General features: G+C 41.2%; 1 protein-coding gene and 1 long non-coding RNA gene across 2 annotated transcripts in view; both read right to left on the bottom strand.

Annotated features, from left to right (window-relative positions):
* The window catches only part of LOC138953195 (uncharacterized), a gene marked incomplete in the record, with an annotated part of 247,254 nt that overhangs the window by 170,602 nt on the left and 64,152 nt on the right, over window positions 1-12,500 (bottom strand).
* LOC138953196 (uncharacterized) lies at window positions 2,693-11,920 on the bottom strand. The gene is made up of 6 exons (XR_011451508.1): window positions 11,096-11,920; window positions 10,429-10,497; window positions 9,199-9,292; window positions 8,063-8,233; window positions 7,510-7,609; window positions 2,693-4,123 (listed from the first exon to the last, which is right to left on the bottom strand). It is a non-coding gene; the product is annotated as an uncharacterized lncRNA (long non-coding RNA).

A 12,500-nucleotide genomic window follows, 5' to 3' on the forward strand; every position in this document is an offset into this window, starting at 1 on the left:
TCATTATCTTGTCAGCATAAATGACTTTTGTGGATACAGGAGAAAGTGTTAAAATGTGAAGATTTCAAGTGTGGTTTGTGGTCATCTGCTCAGTTGACCACTTAAATGTTGTTTCATTTGATGATACGTTTTTGTTTGGTGTTCCCGCTTGAATGTGACAGTAAGTTGTACAATGTTCTCTGTGTGTGTGTGTGTGTGTGGTGTGTGTGTGTGTGTGGGTGTGTTGTTGTGTGTTTGTGTCATGTGTGTGTGTGTGTGTGTGTGTGCGTGCGTGAGTGTGTGTGTTTGTGTGTGTTGGTGTGTGTGTGTGTTTGGTAACCGGCTTTGTACAGCGGGACCACCTTATTTTGTCATGTATTTTTATTCATTCTTCTGGAGCTTTATTAAATAAACTGCCCATTTCAATCACAACTCTGGTCTGGTCTTATTGTCAGTGTTGCATAAATGATTGTATGTGAGCTTGTGAACATACAAAGAAAAAAGAAAGAAACATTCTGTGTCGAAATATCTTGACTAAAAATCAGGCGGAAGACTACACCTGTTGCATTTCCTATTATGCTCAGGCAATTATAACTGAGGGCGGAAGCGACAATGATTCGTTTTTCCCTCAGATAACATTAATTTGTAGAGACGGAAAAGGAACACGCACATTCTGGAACTGATTTGTGTAAATAACTGAGAGGGTGTTTTGTGAAACGGTCCTCACACATTTGCAAAGTTCCACAGTTAGGCAGCTGAATTAAAGCATTACATAATGCATAGTGTAAACTCTAGGCCTACTTCAAGGTCTTATTACTTCAAGATGCATACACGTGCTGTTGTATCTGTTAGTGCTTGCCGGACACCAGTGCTGATTAAAATGGCTTAGATTGTTACTAATTTGAAACTACAGTATGTCCTTTTTACGCGTTGTGGCAACTGAATTTTGTTGGTACCGATGATTTATACAAAGACTTTTATCACAGGTTTCTTCCATATCAAACATTTATACTTACCTTCAAGTTCGAGTTTACCTTTACTTTCACGAGGAGAGTCTGTGTGTGTGTGTGTGTGTGTGTGTGTGTGTGTGTGTGTGTGTGTGTGTGTGCGCGTGCGTGTGTGCACGCTTAAATATTCTTGATTTTTGAACATAAGCAGTTTATCTGTCATGGAGTTGTGTGTGTGTTTTCATGTCTGCGTGTTCTTTTCCCCCTCCTTCCTCCTCTCGGCAGTCCGGCTTCAGTCATTTTATTCCTCCCCTCAAAGCAGACAGCAGCATTGTGTTAATGTTCAGAACTTTGCCAGGTTTTTTGTTTGTTTGTTGTGCTTCTTTAATTTAGGTTTGTTGTTTGTTTAAAACACTCAAACATACGCACACATCCACACGCACACTTTTACTTTTTAAGTTATAATAAGTATTGCATTCAGCCACGGTTTTTTTTCTCAGTTGATATTCTGATTTTTGCCATTTTTTTGTGTATTTTGTTTTTGTTGTGCTTGTTTGATGTAGGTTTGGTGTTGTTTGTCGTTGTTTGTTTAACACACACTCAAACACACACTAACCAGACACACACACACACACACACCACCACCACCACCACCACAAGAATAGGTTTACACTCACTTTTTCCTCCACGTTTTAATTTTGGCAATATCATTAACCCAGGATTGCAAAGCAGGGATCATTTGTCAATTTCATAACAACGTACATACAATTTCAGCTGGTCACTTCAATAAAATGTGCATCATCACAGGTTTCTGCTGGAATGACAGTGTCTTATCTGTCAACACAAAATACACACACACAAAATGAGTGTGATGCTGTATGCCTCCTAACAGATCCTAACTTCACCCTCCAAACCTCCCTGCAGATGTATGTTCTGTGCACAAAAATAACCTTTTAAAATATACAAAATGCAGACGACATTTCTACATTTGTAGTTGTGCTGCAGACCTGTTTACCCCCATAAGTGTTTTGGAGTAATGCTCAGCCCCAAAAATAGTAATCCTGGTACAAAAATAGTAATCATCCAGCATTCGTCGCCAATTACAACGCACATGACAACTGTGTCTGCGAAACGCAATCATGCACATATATCAGGCATGGGAATTGAAAATTGTATAAAAGGCGGAAAATTTATAACTGAAGACGCGAAGCATCAAGTCGACGGCGCGAAGCGCCTAGCCTTACTAGGGGGGTCCGGGGGCATGCCCCCCCGGAAAAAAATTTTCTCCAAAGAACCCAGATGGTGCAATCTGGTGTCATCTGAGCTCCAAGTTTGCCATTAAATTCTGTTTTTAGAATCAGATTTTTTAGTACAAAAATGTACCAATTTTTGCTTTTTTGAAGAAAAAAAATATATACATGTATTATATGGTTTAAATTTGTAAAAAAAATTGATCTTCTTGAGACAAACAGGAAAATGTAACTTGTAACACAATCTGTGCAATCTGGTTTACTTTCAAGACATAAAAGTTCAATAACTGAGGCGGGCGGTAGCAGTGCGTGAACAAAGTACGGACAGTTTTCGCGGGCTTTTGCGCAAAGGCCAAAGTAACCGGTGCTTTTTTTGTGTGCCTCCCCCCTTTATTTTTTCGGCGGACACTTTTGCATTTTCGGCGGAACAAAAAAAAAAAATTCGGCGGAAATCCGCCGTTCGGCGGACAATTCCCATGCCTGATATATCCATCATTCACAAACAAAACACATCAGTCAGTTTTTGTAGTCATCATAATGTCAAAGAAGATTACATCAAAAGCACATGCATCACTGATTCTTTTTCTTTTGCTCGTAGTAGGCCTTTTTCAGTGTGTCAAGCGCTTCTCTACTGTACTTGCGCTTGCTGAAGGTACTGAACTTGTCAAATTCAGGTGCACGGAGCCCCTGGGGCTTTTAGTCATACCTCAGGCAGCTATCTATTAGAAGAACTACCAAGTTTCATTGACTTGCACCCAAAGAGTCAAGAACTGCGATTTTTTTACGAATCAATTTCGTACTCGGACCCGGCTGGTCTTGACCTATTTTTGGATCTAAATTTAGATCAGGTAGATCACCACATCATGCACAAAAAGACACGTCACTAGCAAACTATGTCAGACATCATCATGAGTTTGTATAAAACAAAATGGAGGCCGGAATCACTCAGTTGAATCGAACTCCGACCAAACACCACGTAATAACTAGGTTAATTTATGCACTCGCGTGAACAAGAAACTGTCGAGCTTCACAGATGTCGTCGTTGGGTAGTTTTACTACCATAGGAGGATTTTTGAACTGTAAATGCACTCAGCTGCAAAAAAAAACGCAAAACGAAGGCTGTAAGCTGCACTGTGCCTTTAAGTAGCTCAACACAATGATCGCAGCCCAGGGTGCTAACACAGTTTGGAAGGTCAAGGTTTTATAGTATGCTTCACTAACGGGATCTTATAAAAAAAGCTAAAACATTTACCACTGAAGAAAAACCATCTCTGAACAATTCAAAATTGTCACACTACTAGTTTTACATTTTAAGGATCTTGCCTAGTGCACATCTTTTTATTATGAAACATTTGTATTGTAAACAAAAGAAAACACAATGTCTTGTGATCTGTAAATGTTCTTAATACAGGGAACTTTATACATTGTTCAAGTGAAGTACTGTACAGCCTATTTAGCTTGTTCATTTTCTCCCTATAATCTGCTACAATTCAATAAACTGCTGTAAACTTGTGTGCCCTTAAAGTAGATTTATGTCCTTCTGTGTGGGCACCTTCTTCTTCTTCTTCCTCTTCAGTGTTCAGTGTTTGCATTTGGATGTGTGCTCTCTGGCCAAGTCTTGTTGCACAGGGGTACGGGTGGCAAGAAAAGGCCACCCTCTCAGAACGTGTTGCAGAGTCTGTTCTTCCTACCCTAGCCACAGTCGCACGCTGTAGGTGCAAAACCTATCCTTTTGATGTGTACCTTCAGACAGCAGTGTTCTGTGCAAAGGCGAAAGATGGCTGTCTGTTCTGCGTGAGTAAGATGGGGCTATGGTCTTGAATGAGCTGGTAGCTGTCTGTCTTTAAAAAAAAAAAAAAAAATAGACATCAAAGAAGCTGCAGCACCAGCCAAGTGTTGACTGTTTTCTTTATGCGTAACCTGGTCCTGGCAGTAGCTGTTGTCCATCTGTAAACAAGCAAGATCATTATTATAATATATTGATGGTGTATTTGTTTTACCCAAAAGACGATTAAAATAACATTTAATTTTTGTTTTAGTTATGTGGCATACATGCAGTGGAACGATCATATCTTGTGATATCTTCCCTCTGAGAAAAAAACTACTATTCAAAATGTACTTTTACATACTTTTTTGTTAACTTAGGCTTTTGAAGATCCACATCCAATCCTGCCACAATGTAGGCACAATCATAGGCTAAAATTGTCAGGGTTATTTACCATCGAACTGTCCTCAACATTCTATGCTGACACACACACATGCACACACACACTGGCACAGACACATAACTTGACTTCACTTAGGAAGGTTATGTGATGCTTAAATCATTTGTCTTGCCACTAGTTCATCACAAGTAACCACTGTGTTTATTGCTGGTATGTGCTTAAATGGAGGGATAGTCTTATCCCATGGTAAAACATTTTTTTTTAAAAAGCCTGGCAGGTGATGTGAGATGTGAGCCAAACTGTGTTCACGAAAAGCAGCCGGCCTTTAATAACACAAAGCTGCCTCTGTACACAATTCTGCTTTTACACATGCTATCCCTTAACTTGGATTCATACCAAAAATCAAGCCTGGTTTCATAGGAAACAGTCAGAATGTTGATTCAGCATTTAGAATGATAATCTTATTTCATGTACACGCCTTGGCAAATCTGACAATTAAGTAAGCAGAAGTTTTCTTCACGGGACGGATTTGCTCATTTTATTATGTAGCAATGCACTTCACTTGGTCACATACACCCCCCCCCCCCCCCCTCTGTGCACAGTGATAGTTTTAAACAAGGAATTCTGTAAACACAGGGGTGGTCAAATACACCCCCCCCTTCCCTCTGTGCACAGTGATAGTTTTAAACAAGGAATTCTGTAGACACAGGGGTGGTCAAATACACCCCCCCCCCCTTCCCTCTGTGCACAGTGATTGTTTTAAACAAGGAATTCTGTAAACACAGGGGTGGTCAAATACACCCCACCCCCCCCCCCCTTCCCTCTGTGCACAGTGATAGTTTTAAACAAGGAATTCTGTAAACACAGGGGTGGTCAAATACACCCCCCCTTCCCTCTGTGCACAGTGATAGTTTCAAACAAGGAATTCTGTAAACACAGGGGTGGTCAAATACACCCCCCCCCCTTCCCTCTGTGCACAGTGATAGTTTTAAACAAGGAATTCTGTAAACACAGGGGTGGTCAAATACACCCCCCCCCCCTTTCCCTCTGTGCACAGTGATAGTTTTAAACAAGGAATTCTGTAAACACAGGGGTGGTCAAATACACCCCCCCCCCCCTTCCCTCTGTGCACAGTGATAGTTTTAAACAAGGAATTCTGCTGTAAACACAGGGGTGGTCAAATACACCCCCCCCCCCCCCCCTTCCCTCTGTGCACAGTGATAGTTTTAAACAAGGAATTCTGTAAACACAGGGGTGGTCAAATACACCCCCCCCCCTTCCCTCTGTGAACAGTGATAGTTTTAAACAAGGAATTCTGTAAACACAGGGGTGGTCAAATACACCCCCCCCCCTTCCCTCTGTGCACAGTGATAGTTTTAAACAAGGAATTCTGTAAACACAGGGGTGGTCAAATACACCCCCCCTTCCCTCTGTGCACAGTGATAGTTTTAAACAAGGAATTCTGTAAACACAGGGGTGGTCAAATACACCCCCCCCCCCCCCCCCTCCTTCCCTCTGTGCATAGTGATAGTTTTAAACAAGGAATTCTGTAAACGCAGGGGTGGTCAAATACACCCCCCCCCCCCCTTCCCTCTGTGCACAGTGATAGTTTTAAACAAGGAATTCTGTAAACACAGGGGTGGGACTCTCTTGTGATGAAAAAGGAGGAAATCCCTTTTTTCCAGGGGGTTCGGGGGCATGTTACCCCAAATTTTGGTTAAATGGTACATTAAAATCTGTGCAATCTGACAAAAAAGACATTCTCCACACTCCCCAACCTCCCCCCCCCCCCCCCCCCCCCTCAAAATTACTATTAGTTATCAGGAGTTTTCAGTCAGCACAATTTAACTCTCAAGCCTCCAGTGTTCTGTTTCATCTCCACGTCACTCCAAATCATTCAGTCAACAAGTCATAGATATTGTAATGAAATGTGACGCGGAAAAATAGATTACTCCAGCAGAATTCGTAAGTTGTGTCCGCGGAAATCCGCGGAAAAGTCCCACCCCTGAAACAGCACTGCATGGTGCCTTTTCCAGAAATAAATTCATCAAAAAATGTCAACTCACAACAGCAAGAGTCAGTGTGTCGATTGTTCATATGTGACAAAGTTGAGGGATGAGCTTATCCTATCTTAAAGCCTGGCCAGAACTGAGACGGTGACGAGAAGTAGTGTGCCTATAATGACACAATGCTTTCTTCGTAACCAATTAGATTCAACATCTCAGATCTGGTCAGGCCTATACAAATGCCATCTCTCAACTTGGTCCATACAAAAATCATGAACCTGGCTTAATTCTGTACAGAGTGGGAATTTGTTTTTCTCTTTTTCGAAATCCAAAATAAGCAAAATCAGGTCTTAAAATCAATCAATCAATATGAGGTTTATATCGCGCGTATTCCGTGGGTACAGTTCTAAGAGCAGGGATTTATTTTATCTTTTTATTTTATGCAATTTATATCGTGCACATATTCAAGGCGCAGGGATTTATTTATGCCGTGTGAGATGGATTTTTTTTTACACAATACATCACGCATTCACATCGGCCAGAAGATCGCAGCCATTTCAGCGCATATCCTACTTTTCACGGCCTATTATTCCAAGTCACACGGGTATTTTGGTGGACATTTTTATCTATGCCTATACAATTTTGCCAGGAAAGACCCTTTTGTCAATCGTGAGATCTTTAACGTGCACACCCCAATGTAGTGTACATGAAGGGACCTCGGTTTTTCGTCTCATCCGAAAGACTAGCACTTGAACCCACCACCTAGGTTAGGGAAGGTGGGAGAAAATTGCTAACGCCCTGACCCAGGGTCGAACTCGCAACCTCTCGCTTCCGAGCGCAATTGCGTTACCACTCGGCCACCCAGTCCAAGTCCAAATGGAGCAAGTCTTAAAATGGGAGTGAATTTACAGATGTTATGAACAAGAAGTCTGCGAAAACAGGGTCATTAATAGGAAGGAGTCTTAGATTGGGGTGTCTTAAAAGGGGCAGGGGTGGAGGCCACTGTAATGACCATGAAATAATCAAAATAATACTATCAGTCATCTTATTCTCTACCAAATTTCTAGAGGTCAAGACAATGATACAGATTATTTACTTGTGTCACTGTTAGTGTCATTCTATGAATAACAGACCGATAGAAAGAGAGCTCTGTGTCTTGTACCTGGGTTCGTGCTCAGTTGCTTGAAAATTGACTTGTCAGAGGTTCTTCTTCAGCCTTACACCAGCCTACAGCGGTAGCTTCTACTTCACCAAACTTTGTTCTGAAACAAAACAAATAAAACACATCTTCAGGGTCAAGCATATGTATCAAATCATGATCACACAATTAAACCTTCTTCTTTGGTCAGTACTATTGAAGATTTGTTAATTGTTTCTTGTTCACAAAAGCACTAATCAAAAAATTGCTCCAGGGGCTTGCAACGCAGTACAATATATTACCTTACTGGGAGAATGCAAGTTTCCAGTACAAAGGACTTAACATTTCTTACATACTGCTTGACTAAAATCTTTACAAACATTGACTATATTCTATACAAGAAACACTTAACAAGGGTAAAAGGAGAAACAGAATCCGTTAGTCGCCTCTTACGACATGCTGGGGGGCATCGGGTAAATTCTTCCCCCTAACCCGCGGGGGGTTGTACAAGATAATGAAATAGAGTGAATTTTGAAGTGCATTCATAATTAAAGCCCAATCATGTGGTTTAACCTACCTAGTCTTGAAAAGCCTGTCCGAGGAAACAGATCAAGCACCCTTCCGCAGACCTTCCTGACGGAAGAGTCTTGGTTGTAACCGCTCACTTTCTAAAGTAGTCCATAAGCAGTTCCATGTGCCTATGTTATCACTGTAACCAGCTCCTTTGTGTACCTGTGATCTGGATGAGCTGCAACACATAAAACTTTCATATGAACACTATGTCAAGTATACCAGTTAGCATCCATCAAACACTGACTGACTGAGGAGCATCACAAGATCTGTTCTAAGGAGGTAACAACTATTGTCACAAAGTGTTTATGATACAGCTGCAGGCACATGGCACTGAGTGGTCAATTGGTGAGGGGGGGGGGGGGGGCAGAAGTTCTGCTCAGTCTTGTCTGCTGATACTACACTTTGTGGTGGTGTAAGGCAGGGAATCACACCCCAACCACTGGCCCCGCCCACCTGGTGTCGAGTGCCTGTGGATACATCAGTCCCAGTCATGGCTGGCCCCCGGTTGACAACTGCCATGTACGTCATGTACGGGTACATTTACTTTGCAGTACAGATTAGTTTTCAATAGCAATGACATCATGGACGCACACCTGCCCAACGCAGACAAGGACAGCAAAATCAGGGACCAAACGTGATAAAGAGTAACTAATCGTCACAAACATCAAAATGCTTTGCATTTCTTGACCAGATAACAATCATTTCTGGGCAATTGAAGATTATTATTCCACCTACAGGCTATCACCCCCATGGCTGTTACTTGTAACACATTTCATTTCTTAAAATATGTTTTGTAAAGTAATACTGTAGTTAATAGATTTCTCTGAAAGGCACATTCCTTCTCATGAAAACAATTTGGCTCACCGTCTAAGATCTGGTCAGGCTTTAAAATGGGATAAGACATGATCTCTTAACTTGTTCACATACCCACAATGAACGGTCTGGTTGCTCTCTGCGCCAAGTGCGATTGTGTTATGAATAAATGCTGTAAAAGCTACAACTGTACTAGCTCATTTAAAAAAAAAATCACAAAATGTCATTTCACCACAGCAAGCAAACAGTGTGTTTATTTCTGGTATAGAACAGACACACACACACACACATACACCAAAGCAACACAAAAGCCCAAAACATGCCTACCATCTAAATGAGGAATCCAGTTCCAACTGTCTTCTGCCAATATAACACTGCCAGAGACACCATGGTGTAGAAAGTCAGTTTAAAGAGAGACTACCTGAAAGAAAAATGATACAATAATAATAAAACACCCAGTGCAATAGACATACTTGCTCGTTAAAGGCTTACTTTACCATGTAAAAACATTTTGCTTCACAGTCTCAGATCTTGTCAGGCTTTTACTTGGGATAAGATCATCCCTCTACTTGGACGAATAGCAACATAGATCAGCTTGAATGCTCTCTGTGCAGAGTGGTTTTTGTTTGTTTGTTAAAGAATTAGTTTTGTTAACAACACTGGTACCTTTTTGTGAAAATATTTCATCACACATTTTAACTCACCACAGCAAGCAGTCACTGAATATATAATTTTTTGTATGTGGCCAAGATGAGGGATTCCATGTTAAAGCATAGCCACATTATACTGTAGTGACAAGGCAAGTGGGCCTTTAAATTGTAAACTGATATATTGTGCATTTTGACTTCTTCATAAATTATAACCCTGATGCAGGCAGTCATCAGTACATGTAGTGGTTTAGTCCCTTGAATGAGAAAAGAATGACTTTGCAAGAAAGAAACTTGGAGTCAAAGTCAAAATACCCTTTAAATTAAAAACTATAGATTCCACAGGGTTTGAAGTTAGAAAGCTCTGAAAATAACTCTGCTATTTGAAATTGACTAATAGTATTAACTTATACCGCCATACATGATACACATGTACAGACAAATGAACTAAGGCTTGTGAAGATCCATAATCCTGCTACACAAAGACACAATCATTCAGAGGTTGAAATTGCCAGGGTCATTTTCCATCCCCATGTAGCCTGGATTTAATTACTGGCATGTTTTTCAGTTAAAGAGATGTGTCACTCAGAATGACAGGAGATGGTTCACTCAATGCAGAGCATAATATAACATTGATTTCTTCATGCCATCTGATTTGCAGTTGAATTCACAGGGCGAGAAAAATTCTAGACTGTCCTCAACATTCTATGCTGACTGTAAATTGTAATTATATAATACATCCACCCTAGCTAACTGGTACACTAATCACTTGCTCTGGCTTACTTCTTTTTCCAACATAATAAATCTGTTATTTGTACTTTAGCCTTTTGTGGTAAAATATTCTCATTACCACCAGTTGCACTCACAAGCTATTGCACTAGTGTATTTTGGAAATGATCAAAGGACTTACTTGTGTTCTACAACAGCACCATGTCAGTGTTGCGGGAAGAATGAGGCAGGGCTTGGTAATAACTGAGACCTGCAAGTAAACAGAACATATTTAGAATCCCAGCATGTGTTATAATTTGTGTATATTTATATTATAAGGTCTTACATTGCAATAACAAACACACACACACACATGCACACACTCATTCAATGTGCTCTATGTGCTAAGAATAAGAGTGATTGTTTAATGAATTAACGCTGAAGAAGCTACTAGTTGCTTAAACACATTCATAGCAAAATGTCACTTGATCATATCACCACATCAAGCACACTGTATCTTCATTTCTGGTTGTATACATTGTATGCAAGTGGAGGGATGATCTTATTCCATGTAAAATCCTAGCTCAGCTGATCTCTCTCAACTTGGATTCATACCAAAAATCAGGAGCCTGGGTGTTTCTGTTCAGTGGGCATTTCCCTATTTGTTTTATTTGAATGCATTTCTTAAAAGGTAAAAAGAACACTTCCTCTGCATAGCCGTCAGGATGTTGGTTCCACCTTTAGGAATGTGTCTTAGTGGACGGACAATCTTATTCCATGTACATGTTCCATTCCTTCGTGCATTATGTGATTCTACTGTATTTTAGTCATAAACAATGACCTTCATTCTAATAAGAAGAGACTATTACCTTTCACCTCGGACGTGTCAACTCATATTTTGCCGCTGAGTCGGTGGACAGTTGCTGGAAACCGAGTCCGTCGTCACACTTCGGGCTTTGGCAACTAAGTTCACTTTGCGGGTCTTTCCCCTTGTAACACCATACTTGTTCGATCACAGTTTCTTTGTTCATCGGCCGAAGCAGGCCCCTCCTTCGCTCCCGTCTCGGCCACAGTTTCCTCAGTGCAGTCGCTGAGTCGGGCATGAGAGCCCGCCCTTGAACGCACTCTCCCCTGTACCGCATAGTTTTAAACCTCCCCACCTTTTTAATCTCCCTGTTTGCCGGAGCTAACCACTATCGGTAACAGTGACTCAACCGCAGGACTCTGAGACGTTCGCAAGAACCCAGTCCTCTTCGGAAGAAGATGATGATCAAAGATGCATTGCCGACGCCGGCCATGTTGAATTAGTGAAAACCGAAACGTGGAAGCGAAACTAACTTATCTTCGGGAATCAATTAGGAAAACTATATGTGTAGTAGGTAGAAAAATGGCATTTAATGAGACAGATAAAACTCGGATCAAATGAGAAAGAAAGAACTATCCAAACTTGCAAGCACAGCCGCGGTAGTCCTAAGTACGTACTGAAGTTCCCGATCCATGTTTTAGTCTAACCAGCGCTGTCTCTAGTCTATAGATGCGCAACAGGATAAGAGATACCCTGAGGTTATAAGTGATACTCCCACATACGTTGCACAAGCATAGTTTAACGTTACCTTATGTACGGTCCAACCGGTGTGCAATGGGTGCTCTCTCTCTCTCTCTCTCTCTCTCTCTCTCTCTCTCTCTCTCTCTCTCTCTCTCCACTTCCGTCTATCTGCTCCTTCTCTCACCATTTGTCACTCTGTGCGAACACAAGTTCAGATGACACCTAGCAACAACTTCATACCACCCAACCGAACATGTCCACAACCCACACTTGGGCATAATGTCGCAGACGAAGGACCCATTACGATAACCTCATAGCAATCCACAGACCCAATAACACGCTTTAGGATTCGCTTTTCTGCAAGGCACAGAACAGTTACTACAAGGAAACCTCTGTTTAAGACCGCCAAAACCTTTTGTTTTTAAACAGGTCTTATAATTGAGTGAGTCTTAAATGAAGATAAGTGTACATACTTTCAGAAGAACAAATCTTCACAAACAAGAACTTAAAACAAAAGGGTCTTAACCCAGACGGAGTCTCAAAACAGAGGGGGTCTTGCAACTAAATGGGTCTTTTAAAGGCACAGTGCAGCTCACAGCCTTCGTTTTGCGGTTTTTTGCAGCTGAGTGCATTTACAGTTCAAAAATCCTCCTATGGTAGTAAAACAAACCCAAAACTACCCAACGACGACATCTGTGAAGCTCGACAGTTTCTTGTTCACGCGAGTG

Source organism: Littorina saxatilis, linkage group LG17, assembly GCF_037325665.1.
Source record: "Littorina saxatilis isolate snail1 linkage group LG17, US_GU_Lsax_2.0, whole genome shotgun sequence".
In the NCBI taxonomy this organism is placed as follows: domain Eukaryota; kingdom Metazoa; phylum Mollusca; class Gastropoda; order Littorinimorpha; family Littorinidae; genus Littorina; species Littorina saxatilis.